This window comes from Coloeus monedula (assembly GCF_965178545.1).
Source record: "Coloeus monedula genome assembly, chromosome: 4".
Classification (NCBI taxonomy): Eukaryota; Metazoa; Chordata; class Aves; order Passeriformes; family Corvidae; genus Coloeus; species Coloeus monedula.
Window position 1 is genome coordinate 75,596,705 of NC_138784.1, and position 14,055 is coordinate 75,610,759.

General features: G+C 54.5%; 1 protein-coding gene across 4 annotated transcripts in view; it reads left to right on the forward strand.

The window, feature by feature from the left end:
* SHANK3 (SH3 and multiple ankyrin repeat domains 3) overlaps positions 1-14,055 on the forward strand; it is a 184,831-nt gene that overhangs the window by 85,542 nt on the left and 85,234 nt on the right. The gene's annotated exons all lie outside the window — the stretch shown is intronic.

Here is a 14,055-nt window from a genome sequence, read left to right on the forward strand (position 1 = left end):
TGGTTGTGGGGCTGCAGCTTTTTGGGGTGTCCGGTTTGGTTGTGGGGCTGCAGATTTTGGGGTGTCCGGTTTGGTTGTGGGGCTGCAGCTTTCGGGGGTGTCCTGTTTGGTTGTGGGGCTGCAGCTTTTTGGGGTGTCCTGTTTGGTTGTGGGGCTGCGGCTTTTTGGGGTGTCCAGTTTGGTTGTGGGGCTGCAGCTTTTTGGGGTGTCCGGTTTGGTTGTGGGGCTGCGGCTTTTTGGGGTGTCCAGTTTGGTTGTGGGGCTGCAGCTTTTTGGGGTGTCCGGTTTGGTTGTGGGGCTGCAGCTTTTGGGGGTGTCCGGTTTGGTTGTGGGGCTGCGGCTTTTTGGGGTCTCCAGCTCAGCTGTGGGGCTAAAACACCACGGGGTCTCCAGCCTGGTTGTGAGGCTGTGGTGTCTTGGGGTGTCAGCTCCACCTGTGGGTTCTCCAGCCTGGTTGTGGGGCTGCAGCTTTTTTGGGGTGTCCGGTTTGGTTGTGGGGCTGCAGCTTTTTGGGGGTGTCCGGTTTGGTTGTGGGGCTGCGGCTTTTTGGGGTCTCCAGCTCAGCTGTGGGGCTGCAGCTCTGTGGGGTTCCCTGGCTGGTTTTGGGGCTGCAGCTCTGTGGGGTTCCCTGGTTGGTTTTGGGGCTGCAGCTCTGTGGGGTTCCCTGGTTGGTTTTGGGGCTGCAGCTCTGTGGGGTTCCCTCGTTGGTTTTGGGGCTGCAGAACTGTGGGGTCTCCAGCTCAGCTGTGGGGCTGCAGCTTTTTGGGGTCCCCTGCCCACCTGTGGGATTCCCAGCCCGGTTATGGGGCGGCAGCTTTGTGGGGTGCCCGGTTCTGTTGTGGGGCTGCAGCTCCGTGGGGTCCCCAGCCCACCTGTGGGGCTGCAGGGCTTTGGGATCCCTTCTGCAGTTGTGGGGTTGAAACACTGTGGGGTCCTGAGCCCATCTGTGGGGCTGCGGTGCCTTGGGGTCCCCAGCCTGGCTGTGGGGCTGAGGCACTACAGGGTCTCGAACTCACCTGTGGGGTCCCCAGCCCACCTGTGGGGCTGCAGCTTTTTGGGGTCTCCAGCTCAGCTGTGGGGCTGCAGCTCTGTGGGGTCCCCTGGTTGGTTTTGGGGCTGCAGCTCTGTGGGGTCCCCTGGTTGGTTTTGGGGCTGCAGAACTGTGGGGTCTCCAGCTCAGCTGTGGGGCTGCAGCTTTTTGGGGTTCCCAGCCTGGCTGTGGGGTCCCCCAGGTCGGTTGTGGGGTTGCAGCTTTGTGGGATTCCCAGCTCAGCTGTGGGGTTGCAGTGTCTTGGGGTCTCCAGCTCGGCTGTGGGGCTGCAGGGCTGTGGGGTTTCCATCCCAGTTTTGGGGTTGCAGGACTTTGGGGTTTCCATCCCTGTTGTGGGGCTGCAGGGTTTTGGGGTCCCCAGCTCTTTTGTGGGGTCCCCAGCCCGGTTTTGGGGCTGTAGCTTTTGGGGTCTTCAGCCTGGTTATGGGGCTGCAGAGCTGGGGGCTCCCCAGCTCTTTCGTGGGGCTGGAGGATTTGGGGCTCCCCAGCTCTTTTGTGGGGCTGTAGGATTTGGGGCTCCCCAGCTCTTTTGTGGGGCTGTAGGATTTGGGGCTCCCCAGCTCTTTTGTAGGGCTGCAGGATTTTGGGGCTCCCCAGCTCTTTTGTGGGATCCCCAGCCTGGTTTTGGGGCCTCAGCTCTGTGGGGGTCCCCAGGTTGGTTGTGGGGCTTTGGGCTCCCCACCCCTTTTGTGGGGCCGCCGATCCCGGCCGGCACCGGCTCCGGCTCCCTTCCCATTCCCGGCTTTCCCATTCCCGGCTTTCCCATTCTCGGCCGTGGCCTCGTGTCCTTGTCCCCCCCCCTCCCCCACCTCGTGCCCATCCCGCTCCCCTCCTCCTCCGGCGCTTCCCAAATCCCATTCCCAATCCCAAAGCTCCCGTTTTCCATCCCCCCTCACCCTGCGAGAGCATTCCCGGCGCGGCTTTTCCAGGCGCGGCTTCCAGAGCTTTTCATGGATAACGGCGGCGCTGCCGTTGCCTTGGGCTGGGAATTCTTAGGGAAGGTCGGAATTCCAGCTCCCGGCTTCCAGGGGGAAGGAAAAGCTTCCCTGCCAGCCGGAGAATTCCATAGTTTGGGTTTTTTTTCTCCCGGAAAGTTTCGGGAGCTTCTCCTCCTCTCCCTCCTCCGCGATTTTTTTTGCCGATTCCTGGCACGACGCGGGGCTGGAGCCTCTGGAATGACGGGAAAGGGAGACAGGGAATATTCCCAGCCTGGAATTGCTGCTCCAGCATCCTCCGGCGGCTCCGACATTCCCGCTGCCGTTCCCATGGATTTGTTTTCCCTCAGGAGAGCGGGAGGAGCCTGCGAAGGGCCTGGGGTGAGGAATTCCATGGATGCGCTTGGAATTCCAGGGGTTTCATTTGGGATCTCGGCATGGGATGGGCGTTGCTGGGATGCAGCTGTGGGATTCCAGGATCCGGGAAGGATCCCTGCGATCCCAAATGCTTTTCCTGCTGTTTTCCCGGTGTTTTCCCTCCCCCTTTTCCCAGTTTTTCCCTCGTGCTGCCATGGAGTGGGTGGTCCTGGAGCCGCTGCCACAAAATCCTTGGGATTCACTTATTCATCCCAAAAATTCCCTGGCATGTGATCTCCAGGGAAAAAACAACTTGTGGGAAGAGGGGGGAGGAGGGGGAGGATGTGGAGTGACCCCTCGGAGCAGGAATCGCTTCCCACTGGATCATTCCCGGTGTTTTGGGAGGGTGAAGGAGTTCAAAGTGAATCCTTTCCCGCATGGAATCGCTCCAGGAGGCTGATTAATGGCTTTTTTGGGAATCTTGGCAGCTCCTGGCTCTGCTGGAACGCCGGGATGAGCCGAGGCGCCGCTGCTTTGTCATGTTCCATGGATTCCTGGGGCCTCGGGAAGCGGGGAAGGGCTGATCCCAGCCGGGAATAGCGGCTGGGGGAGGGGAAATCCCGGATCGAGCCCAAGCCCCGAGCTCGGGTGGGTCTGGAAAAGCTGGGAGAGGCTGGAATTGCAGGAATTCCAGCCAAGGGGAGTCTCCAGGATCCTGGAATGATGGGAGAGATGGTGGAGATTCCTGGGAATGGGAATGTTGGGGGTGGAAGGTCCTGGAAGGGAAAAGGTGGAGCTGTGGGCAAAGTGGGATGTGGGAATGGAAGGAATTGCTGGATTGGGATGGGAGGCTGGAATTGCAGGAATTCCGGCCAAGAGGAGTCTCCAGGATCCTGGAATGATGGGAGAGATGATGGAGATTCCTGGGAATGGGAATGTTGGGGGTGGAAGGTCCTGGAAGGGAAAAGGTGGAGCTGGAAGGGTGGGAGATGGGAATTGCAGGAATTCCTGGATGAGGATGGGAGGTTGGGCCAGGCTGGGAATTCTGCATGGAATGAGCTCTTGGAGAGATCCCGAGGGAAAATCCTGTGCGGAGCTGAGTCCATGGGAAGGAATCCCAGAGGGAAGAGCAGGAAAAGGCCGGGAAGAGGAGGTGGGGGTGGGAAACTGGGATGGGGGGGGGGAAGGCGCTTCCCGGTCATTCCCAGGATCCAGGAAAAACCGGGATGATCCCAGATGGATGAGGTTGGAATGGCGGAATATCCGGGAATTTTTCTCTTGGGAATGGCAGGGAAGAGGGATTTGGGGTGCCCTTGGATGTGGGGAGGGATCTGGGGAAGCTGCTGGAGGAGGAAAACCAGGAATTCTTGGAAGTTCACCCGTTTGGAGCTGCCATTCCATGGAGGAAGCAAAGAAACTCCTGGGAATGTTCTCCTGAACTCCGGGATCTCTGGGATGGAATTGGAGGAGCGGGAGCTGCTCTGGGCTGGATTTCCTTGGGAATTTCCAGGAATATTCCAGGCAGGAATTTCCAGGAGCTTTCCATGGAATCCTGCCTCCCACCTGGAGCTGCCATTCCCTGTTGGAATCAAATTCCTGGGAACGTTCTCCCGAACTTTGGGATTGCAGGAAGGATTTGGAGGAGCGGGAGATTCCCTGTGCGGGTTTTCCTTGGGAATTCCCGGGAGCTTTTAATCCAACCCTGGCTCCCACCTGGAGCTGCCATTCCCTGTTGGAATCAAATTCCTGGGAATGTTCTCCCGAACTTTGGGATCTCAGGGCTGGAATTGGAGCAGCAGGAGCTGCTTTTCTTTAGGAATTCCCAGGATTTTCCGGTTGGGTTTTCCAGTGAAAATTCCAGCACCGTCTTGAAACTTTGGAATGCCAAAGGCGAGACTCAATCCAGTTATTTTTATGGAAAAGAATTCCAGCAGAGGAGAGGCTGCCCTTGATCCGCTCGTGCCGGATCATGAGGGAGGAAATGAGATGGGAGAACCGAGAGCCTCCGGCACGGAAATTCCAAGGGCACCGGGAAAAATCCTTCCCAGGCACAGCAGGGAGGGAAAATCCAGCCTGGAAACCTGGGAAGAATCGGGAATGCTGGGTTTGGAGTCTCATTTCTCGGCCCTTTGGGATGAGGAGGAGTTTTCCTCTCCGTGGGGACATTCCCGGCTGCTCCCAGGAAATGAAGGGAAAGTTGGGAATTCTGTGGCGCTGGATTTGTGGAATTCTTGTTGGAGCAGCTGGAGGTTGCTGGGATAGACGGATTGGTTTATCAGGGAATAATTCCGGATTCTGGGATTCCTCTCTCCACTTTCAGACCCCTTCTCCGGCTGCAATTCCCATGGGAATGCAGCTCTGGAACCTTCCGGATCCCAGGATTCCTCTTTCCACAGGATCCTCCTCAGGAGGCTCCGGGGGCACCTTCGGGATGGGCTTTGAGGTCCTTCCCAGCCAAAGCAGCCCGGGCTCCTGGAATTCGGGAATCCTTGCCCACGGAATGCCGGCAGTGCCTCGGGAAGGGCCCGCGAGCCCCCCCGGGCTGGGCAGGGGCTGCCAGGGATCCGTGCAGGGAGAGGCCGGGAAAAGCGGGATCTGGCCCGGGATCGGGGCCGCGGGAGCTTTGCTGGGAGCCGGGCAGGGATCGGGAACGGCCTCGTGGCTCTGCACAGCTCCTGCCCGGAGGCAGCGGGGATCGGGATCTGCTGTGGGAATGAGGCCGGGAAAAGAGGGAACGGCCTCGGGCTGCGCCGGGGCAGGGGCAGGTCTGGGAATTTCCCCATGGAAAGGGCGCTCAGGCCTTGGAAGTGCCCAGGGAGGTTTGGAGTCGCCATCCCTGGAGGTGTCCGAGGAATTCCTGGATGTGGCTCTCAGGGCTGGGATCAGGCCCAGCTTGGACTCAGTGACCTTGGAATTCTTTCCCAACCTCAATAACTCCGTGATGATTTGGAGAAGGGACGTTCCAAGGTCATCTCATCCCTATCCATGAGATCATTCCCATCCCATTCCATGGGCAGGGACACCTCCCACTGTGCCAGGCTGCTCCAGCCCCAATGTCCAGCCTGGCCTTGGCCACTGCCAGGGATCCAGGGGCAGCCCCAGCTGCTCTGGGCACCCTGGGCCAGGGCCTGCCCACCCTCCCAGCCAGCAATTCCCAATTCCCAATCTCCCATCCAGCCCTGCCCTCTGGCACTGGGAAGCCATTCCCTGCCTCCTGGCCCTCCAGGCCTTGGCCCCAGTCCCTCTGCAGCTCTCCTGGAGCCCCTTTAGGCCCTGCAAGGGGCTCTCAGCTCTCCCTGGATCCTTCCCTTCTCCAGGGGAACATTCCCAGTTTTCCCAGCTTTTCCTCCCAGCTCCATCCCTTGAATCCTCCCGGAGTCTCCTCTGGATTCGCTCCGACAGCTCCACGTCCTTCCCTGGATCCTTCCCGATCCCAGATTTCCCTTTTTAGCCGCGTTTCCTTGGATCCGTTCATTCCAGAGCTTCTCCACGGCTACTCCAGGGCTCGGAATTCCTGGGGAAGTTTTGCCTTCATCCCAAGGTCAGGAATTTCTCCTCCTCCTCCTGGTTTTTCCTCCAGGAAGGTCATTTGGGAAGAAGCCAGGACGCCACTGGTTCCTGGTTGGAAAATTATCCAAGCCCTTGGCGATGCCATCTGTCCCCACTCCGCCTTTTTCCCGGGCTCAATTCCTTCATTTCAGGTCAGGCCGGGATTTTTCCATTGGGATTGGACGGATTTCGGGTCAACGGGAAAAGTTCCGCGGAATTTCGGCGCCGCTCCGCTTTGAACTTCCCGAAATCCCAATTTCCTGCCTGGAAATCCAAGGAAAAATTTGGGATTTGGGGATGGTTTGGGGGGATGGCCTCAGGATTTTTGTGGGAAAAAGGGTTGGAATTGTGGCTGCTCCATCCCTGGAATTGTCCAAGCCAGCTTGGAGCGAGCTGGGAATGTGGGAATTGGTAGGGATCGGAATGGGACGATCCTCAAGGTCCTTCCCAGCCAAACCATCCCAGAATTCCATGAATTCTCGTGTCCCTTTGCCTCCGCTTCCCATTCCAGTGGAGGGATCTTGCTCGGGATTAAAAAGTTCCCAACTTTTTCCGTGCTTTGCTTTTCCTGCAGCGTCGAGTTTTGCCGGGAAGATCCCTCTTCCCAAATTTCCACATCCGCAGGGAAGCTCGGAAGTGTTGGGAGCTCCTCGGTCCTAATCCGACTGTTTCCTGCAGCATTCCCGGATTTTTCATTCCCTACTTCCCTGTTTTTAATGGAATTTCTTCCTTGTTTGGAGAAGACCGAGAATTCCCACGGCAAACTCGGCCGGGATCCATTGGAGTCATCCCAGAGTTTCTGAAATTCCCGAAAAAAGGAGACTTTTTAAAAAGGAGTGGATAAAAAAACCATCGGAAAATGATGGAAATCTCCAGGATGAGGGGGGGTGATTCCCGAATATTCCCATTTGTCCCTGGAATCTGGGAGAAAAGCTGGGAATTCCCATCAGTTATCCCTGGAGAAATCCTGGAGATAAAAGAGGGAGATCCCATCAAAACTGGGATTTTTGGGACAGAATTCCCACATTTCTGCTCTTTTCCCTCCATTCCTTGGGAACAGAATTCCCACATTTCCTGCTTGTTTCCCTCTGTTCCTTGGGAACAGAATTCCCACATTTCTGCTCTTTTCCCTCCATTTTTTGGGACAGAATTCCCACATTTCCTGCTTTTCTCCCTCCATTTTTTGGGAACAGAATTCCCACATTTCCTGCTCTTTTCCCTCCTTTTTGGGACAGAATTCCCACATTTCCTGCTCTTTTCCCTCCTTTTTGGGACAGAATTCCCACATTTCCTGCTCTTTTCCCTCCATTCCTTGGGAACAGAATTCCCACATTTCCTGCTTGTTTCCCTCCGTTCCTTGGGAACAGAATTCCCACATTTCCTGCTCTTTTCCCTCCTTTTTGGGACAGAATTCCCACATCTCCTGCTCTTTTCCCTCCATTTTTTGGGACAGAATTCCCACATTTCCTGCTCTTTTCCCTCCTTTTTGGGACAGAATTCCCACATCTCCTGCTCTTTTCCCTCCATTTTTTGGGACAGAATTCCCACATTTCCTGCTTGTATCCCTTGGCCTTGGCTTGTGGCCTCAGCTCCGGAGCTGGATCCAAATCTGGCAAAATTTCCCAATTCCCGAGGTTTTGCTCGGATTTCCACGTTGATCCCGATGGATTTTCCTCGGCTCCCGGTTTTGGGTGGATCCTTTCCTTTGGAATGGGATCCCTTTTCCCACTCGGATGAGCAGCGGCCTCGGCACCAAAATCCTTCCTTTAAATCATTCCCAGAGCTGGAATTGGGAGCAAAGAGAGGATTTTCCCTGGAATTCTCAGGAAGAGCCTCCATTATCGACCCAATCTGGGATCCCTGGGATCATTCCCTGGATCTTTTCAGGAATCAGAGCCTCAACATTTGGGATCAGGAGCAGGGAACACAGAAACCTTCGATTTGGGAGTGAAATTCCCAGATTTTGCCAAATTAACAAAATTCCCGCTTTTTGGGGGGTTTAAATTTGAAGGAATCATTTCGGTGCTCCGGCATTTCCCGGCGCTTTTCCCAGGATTTGGCACTCGAGCGTCGCTTTTCTCCATCCTCCGGAAAAATCTCCTTCCCCAGGGGAATTCCATTGGCTGCCCATCCCTAAATTATGGGATGTTCCCAGAAAAACCCAGAAACGAGCTGGCACCTTAGGAATGGAAACCTCTTCGGGTTTTTGGGAATGATTCCCAGATTTTCCTGGGAATTCAAGATGGATTTGCTCCCTCCTTGGCTCCGGATAAGCTTGGGAATCATCGTTATTCCCACCTGGAATGACACCCCATAAACAAAGGGCTCCAAGTAACCTCGAATCCCAACCAGCTGGAATTCGGGAAGTGCCGTCACTGCCCGGATTTCCTTGGAAAATGGAGAAATCCGGGAGATATTCCGGTCGGGAATATTTGGCGCTGAGCTGGCAGCTGGCCCCGATTCCCATCCCAAAATTAGAAAATCCCTCATGAATTCCACTCCTCATCCCGGTGTCCCTCAGGCTGACCTCGGAACTGTCCCAGTTTTCCAGCGTGACCCGAAATTCCAAAGGGGGGGATTCAGATTCCGTAGGGTTGGGGAGCATTGGGATCACGGAGCGGGGAAAAACCGGGAATGGGGACAGGTGTTGGGTTTTCATGGATTGTGTTCTTCGGGATCCGGTTTGGGTGGAATTCCAGCGGGATTTGGGGTCTTTTTGGGGTTTGGAGGGTTCTCCATGGTTGGAGCTGGAATTTCAGTGGGATTTGGGATCTTTTTGGGGTCTGAAAGGTTCTCCATGGTCTGAGCTGGAATTTCGGCGGGATTTGGGATCTTGTTTGGGTTTGAAGGGTTCTCCATGGTCTGAGCTGGAATTTCAGCGGGATTTGGGGTCTTTTTGGGGTTTGGAGGGGTGTCCATGGTGTGAGCTGGAATTTCGGTGGGATTTGGGATCTTCTTTCGGTTTGGAGGGATTGTCCATGGTCCTGACCTGGAATTCCACCCAAATTTGGGATCTTTTTTGGCGATTTTTATGGATTGTCCATGGTCCTGACCTGGAATTCCACCCAAATTTGGGCTCTTTTTTGGGATTTTAGGGAGCTGTCCATGGTCCTGATCTGGAATTTCATCCCAATTCGGGCTCTTTTTTGGGATTTTTTGGGATTGTCCATGGTCCTGACCTGGAATTCCATCCCAATTTGGGCTCTTTTTTTTGGATTTTGGGAGCTGTCCATGGTCCTGACCTGGAATTTCACCCAAATTTGGGATCTTTTTGGGGATTTTTTGGGATTGTCCATGGTCCTGACCTGGAATTTCACTCAAATTTGGGCTCTTTTTTGGGATGTTTTGGGGATTGTCCATGGTCCTGACCTGGAATTCCATCCCAATTTGGGCTCTTTTTGGGATTTTTAAGGATTGTCCATGGTCCTGACCTGGAATTTCACCCAAATTTGGGATCTTTTTCTGGGATTTTAGGGAGCTGTCCATGGTCCTGATCTGGAATTTCATCCCAATTCGGGCTCTTTTTTGGGATTTTTTGGGATTGTCCATGGTCCTGACCTGGAATTCCATCCCAATTTGGGCTCTTTTTTTTGGATTTTGGGAGCTGTCCATGGTCCTGACCTGGAATTTCACCCAAATTTGGGATCTTTTTGGGGATTTTTTGGGATTGTCCATGGTCCTGACCTGGAATTTCACCCAAATTTGGGATCTTTTTGGGGATTTTTTGGGATTGTCCATGGTCCTGACCTGGAATTTCACTCAAATTTGGGCTCTTTTTTGGGATGTTTAGGGATTGTCCATGGTCCTGACCTGGAATTCCATCCCAATTTGGGCTCTTTTGGGATTTTTAAGGATTGTCCATGGTCCTGACCTGGAATTTCACCCAAATTTGGGATCTTTTTCTGGGATTTTAGGGAGCTGTCCATGGTCCTGATCTGGAATTTCATCCCAATTTGGGCTCTTTTTGGGGATTTTTTGGGATTGTCCATGGTCCTGACCTGGAATTCCATCCCAATTTGGGCTCTTTTTTGGGGTTTTTAGGGAGCTGTCCATGGTCCTGACCTGGAATTCCATCCCAATTTGGGATCTTTTTTTGGGATTTTAGGGATTTTCCATGGTCCTGACCTGGAATTCCATCCCAATTTGGGCTCTTTTTTGGGATTTCGGGAGCCGCCCATGCTCTGACCCGGATGAGGAGCCCACACCTCCCTGGACAACATTCCAGGGGATAATTCCCAGGGATTTTTGGGAGCCCATTCCCACGTTCCGTGTCTGTGTTGTTCTGCTCTGCACATTTCCCATGGTTTCTTCTCTTTTCCATGATTTTTTCTCTTTTCCATGATTTTTTCTCTTTTCCATGGTTTTTTCTCTTTCCCATTCCCATCCATGCTCCAGGCCAGCAGCTCCGTGAAGTAGGTAACTATGGAATTTTTTCCTTGGGTTTTTTTTTCCCCCTCCTGGCTTTCTCCTTTTTCCCACTTTTTTCCCTCGCCGTGGCTTCCGTTTGGGGGGAATTTTCCAAGATTTTTAGAGCTCTGCTTTTCCCGGTTTTCCCTTCATTCCTGCTGTTTATTCCGGAGGGGCTTAAGGGGCCGGAGCACAAGGAGGGACCTTCCTCTCCCATCCTGATTTTCCTGCAATTCCCAAAGTTTCCCTGTGCTTGTCTGTCATGGAATTCCCAGAAAACCCAAACTGGGAAAAAATCCTGGGATGGGGTTTGATGGGAGCTGTGGGTGAGGAATCTGGGAGGAGTCGTGGCTCAGGAATCCCATGGGAATTCTGGATGAGGAATTCCGTGGGAGCTGCGCTCTTTTCCTGCTGCTCAGGGATTTGGGATTTGGGGAAGAGGCGCTTCCAGCCCCTTGTTGTTCATGGAAACAATTCCCGGTGCTCTTGGCACGGCTTTGGATTTTCCAGGAAAATCCATCCTGTCCTGGTGATCCCTGGAAATCTGATCCCTGATCTGGGCTGGTTTTTCCTTGGGATTTTCCAGGATGATTCCATGTGGGAATTTCCAGGAGCTTTCCATGGAATCCTGGGGGGATTAGGAAGCATCGGATGGGGCAGAGCTGATCCCAGAAAATTCCGTTGGCCATCCCAATGTTTCCATGTGCTCCCCTCGCCTTCCTCTGCTTCGATATCCATGGGAAACCCATGGAAAAGCCCATGGAAAATGCTCTTGTCCTGGTGTTTGCCAAGGAAGCCCCGCTGGCTCCAGGTGGATTCCAATTCCCAGGAAAATCCCACCCAACAGGAGTTGGGACCAGCAGGATTTCAAGCTGGGAATTGCCTCGTCCAGGCTGCTGTTCCCGTCAGGAAAAGGAGAGGGAAAATGGAATTTTCCCATCCAATTCACGTGGATTAAACCCAGAAACACCGTTGGAGTTGGGAATTCTGGGTGCCGCAGAATTCCTGAAAGAATAAACGATGGGAAAAGAGGGAACGGCCTCAGGTTGGAATTTCCCCATGGAAAGGGCGCTCAGGCCTTGCAAGGGGCTGCCCAGGGAGCTTTGGAGCTGCCATCCCTGGAGGAATTCCAAGGAATTCCTGGATGTTGGCCTGGGAATAAGGTGAGACTTGATCATCCAGGAGGGCTTTTCCAAGCTCAGGAATTCCAGGATTTCTGTGTTCAGTCCCAAGGAACAGCTGGATTTTCCCAAGGGCCGGGAAGTGCTGCTCCAGAGGCAGCTCCGACTGCAGCGGGGTCAGGGCTGCTCAGAAATCTTGGAATTCCCATGGGAAAAAAAACCCTCCAGGAGCAAAATGGCCACAGGTTTTTAAGGAAAAGGTGACGTCATCCTCCTTTTTCCTCTCCCTGCCCACCGGGATGAGCTTGGAGCTGCCGATGCCGAGCTGGGGAGGAACAGCAGGATCCAAAGGAATCCATCATTGTTTTCCTGGATTTCAGATCAATCCGTGGAAATCAGAACTATCCCAAATAAATCCAGTGGGAATCCGGTGTTGGCATTCCCGTAGGAAAGCTTGGATTGGGAATTTTTCCGTATCCTGGTGCATAATAATTAAAAATCGGGAGAAAACCAGGAATATTCCCTGGAAAATGGGGGTTGGCATTCTCAGCTGCTGGGGAGTTGGGAATTTTTGGGAATATGCTCGGGAAATCCCTGTCTGGCAGTGGATCCCTGCTTCCCACAGCATCCCATTCATTGGGAATTCCCAGCTGCAGGGAGCTGGAAGTGCTCCTTGGAATTCTGGCTCCGGCCTTAAAGGAGAAGGGAGCAATTCCCTGGGAAGTGCGGGAGGAAGCGCGGGATTTATTCCCTGTGGAATGGGAATGGCTTCGGAAGGGAATGGGATGGGTTTGGGAAGAGCCTGGAGCTGCGGGAAGGGGCTGGAAAAGCTGGGAAAGCCTTTCCCGGGAAGCCTCTGTGGTGAGGAGGGGATGGGAATGGGGCAGAGAGGGATGGAATGGGAATGGGAATGGGGCAGTGGGAATGGGAATGGGGCAGTGGGAATGGGACAATGGGAATGGGGCAGTGGGAATGGGAACTGGGAATGAGGCAATGGGAATGGGGCAGTGAGAATGGGACAATGGGAATGGGAGCTGGGAATGAGAATGGGAACTGGGAATGGGACAATGAGAATGAGGCAGTGGGAATGGGAATGGGACAATGGGAACGGGAATGGGGCAGTGGGAATGGGGGAGTGGGAGATGGGAATGGGAACTGGGAATGAGGCAGTGAGAATGGGAATGGGTATAGAGCAATGGATGCTGGGAATGGGCTCTGGAATGGGGCAATGGGAATGGAGCAGTGGATGCTGGGAATGGGCTCTGGAATGTGGGAATAGGAATGGGAATGGGGCAGTGGGAATGGGAACTGGGAATGGGGCAGTGCATGCTGGGAATGAGCTCTGGAATGGGGGAGTGAGAGCTGGGAATGGGAACGGGAATGGGACAATGGGAGCCAAACCGGATTCCCGAGGACTCAGCTGCTCCCCCTCGGATGTGGATCCAGGTTTTCCATGGATTTTGGGGCCGGTTCTGCCCTTTGTGCCTCATTCCAAGCGGGATGTGCCCATCCTGATCCCTGCTTGCATTCCCAGGGCTCTCCTGCCTGGTTCTCTGGGAATTCTGGCCGGGATCCAGCGCTGCCAGGGCTTCCCATGGAGCTCCTCATCCTGCCAGGAGCTGCTGTCCCGCTGCTCTGGGGGCGGGAATTCCAAGGATTCCTTCCCTAAGGCTGCTGAGGATTCCTTCTCCCGGGGATTTTTCAGGATGGGGGATTCCCAAATCCTGCTGGTTTCCAGCTGGGAATTAGAACAGGGAGTGACAAAGCTGATCCCAAAATTTTCCTCGATCCCTGCTTATGGGGCTGATCGCAGAATTTCCCGGGAGCGGGGATTGTCCAGGGAGGGATTTGGAAAATCCCCTCAGGCTGGAATAACATCCAAGACATTTCCCAGCCTGGATTAGCCAAGGAATTTCCTCCGCTGGAATGGTGTTAATCCCTCAAAAACATCCCGGCTTTTCAGTGGCAAGAGGATTCCAGCGGATTCCGGCGGCAGCCAAAGGGATTCCCTGGACTCCCGGGGCTCCTCCTCCTCCCGGGAAAAGCTCGGAGCAGCCTGGCAGCAGGGCCGGGTTTCCTTGGATCCCTGACTCCTTTCCCATCCATGTTTTCCGTGGGCACGGGTGCGAGACAGCTCCGGCTGCTCTTCCCGAGTTTCTGACGCTCGGGAATGCTGAGCTGCTGCTTCCCAAGCCAGGAATGCTCCTGGAAAAACCCTGGGAAACATCAGAGTACGTCGGGAATGCAGGGTATAAACATCGGGAAGAGCAGCTGGGGCTGCCCCTGGATCCCTGGCAGTGGCCAAGGAAAGGCCGGAGCAGCCTGGGATCCACTGGGATGAAACCTCGGGAATGGTTCCGGGAGCAGCTCCGAGCAGGGGAGGCCTCTGCCCTCTGGAAAAGCCACGGGATGCGGAGAAGATCCCGAATTTCCAGCACAATCCTGGAGAACGCTCCCAAAAATTCCTGCAGGGATCGTTTTTCCCCCTCCCCTGGCAGATCAGGAGAAGAAAAATCCCAGGAAGTGGGAAGGGGATGGATCCTGGTTGTTTTTCGGGATCTGCGCTGCATTCCCTGAGTCCCAACCCAGCGGGAATTCCAGCCGCATTCCCGATGGGATGAAGGGAGCGCTTGCG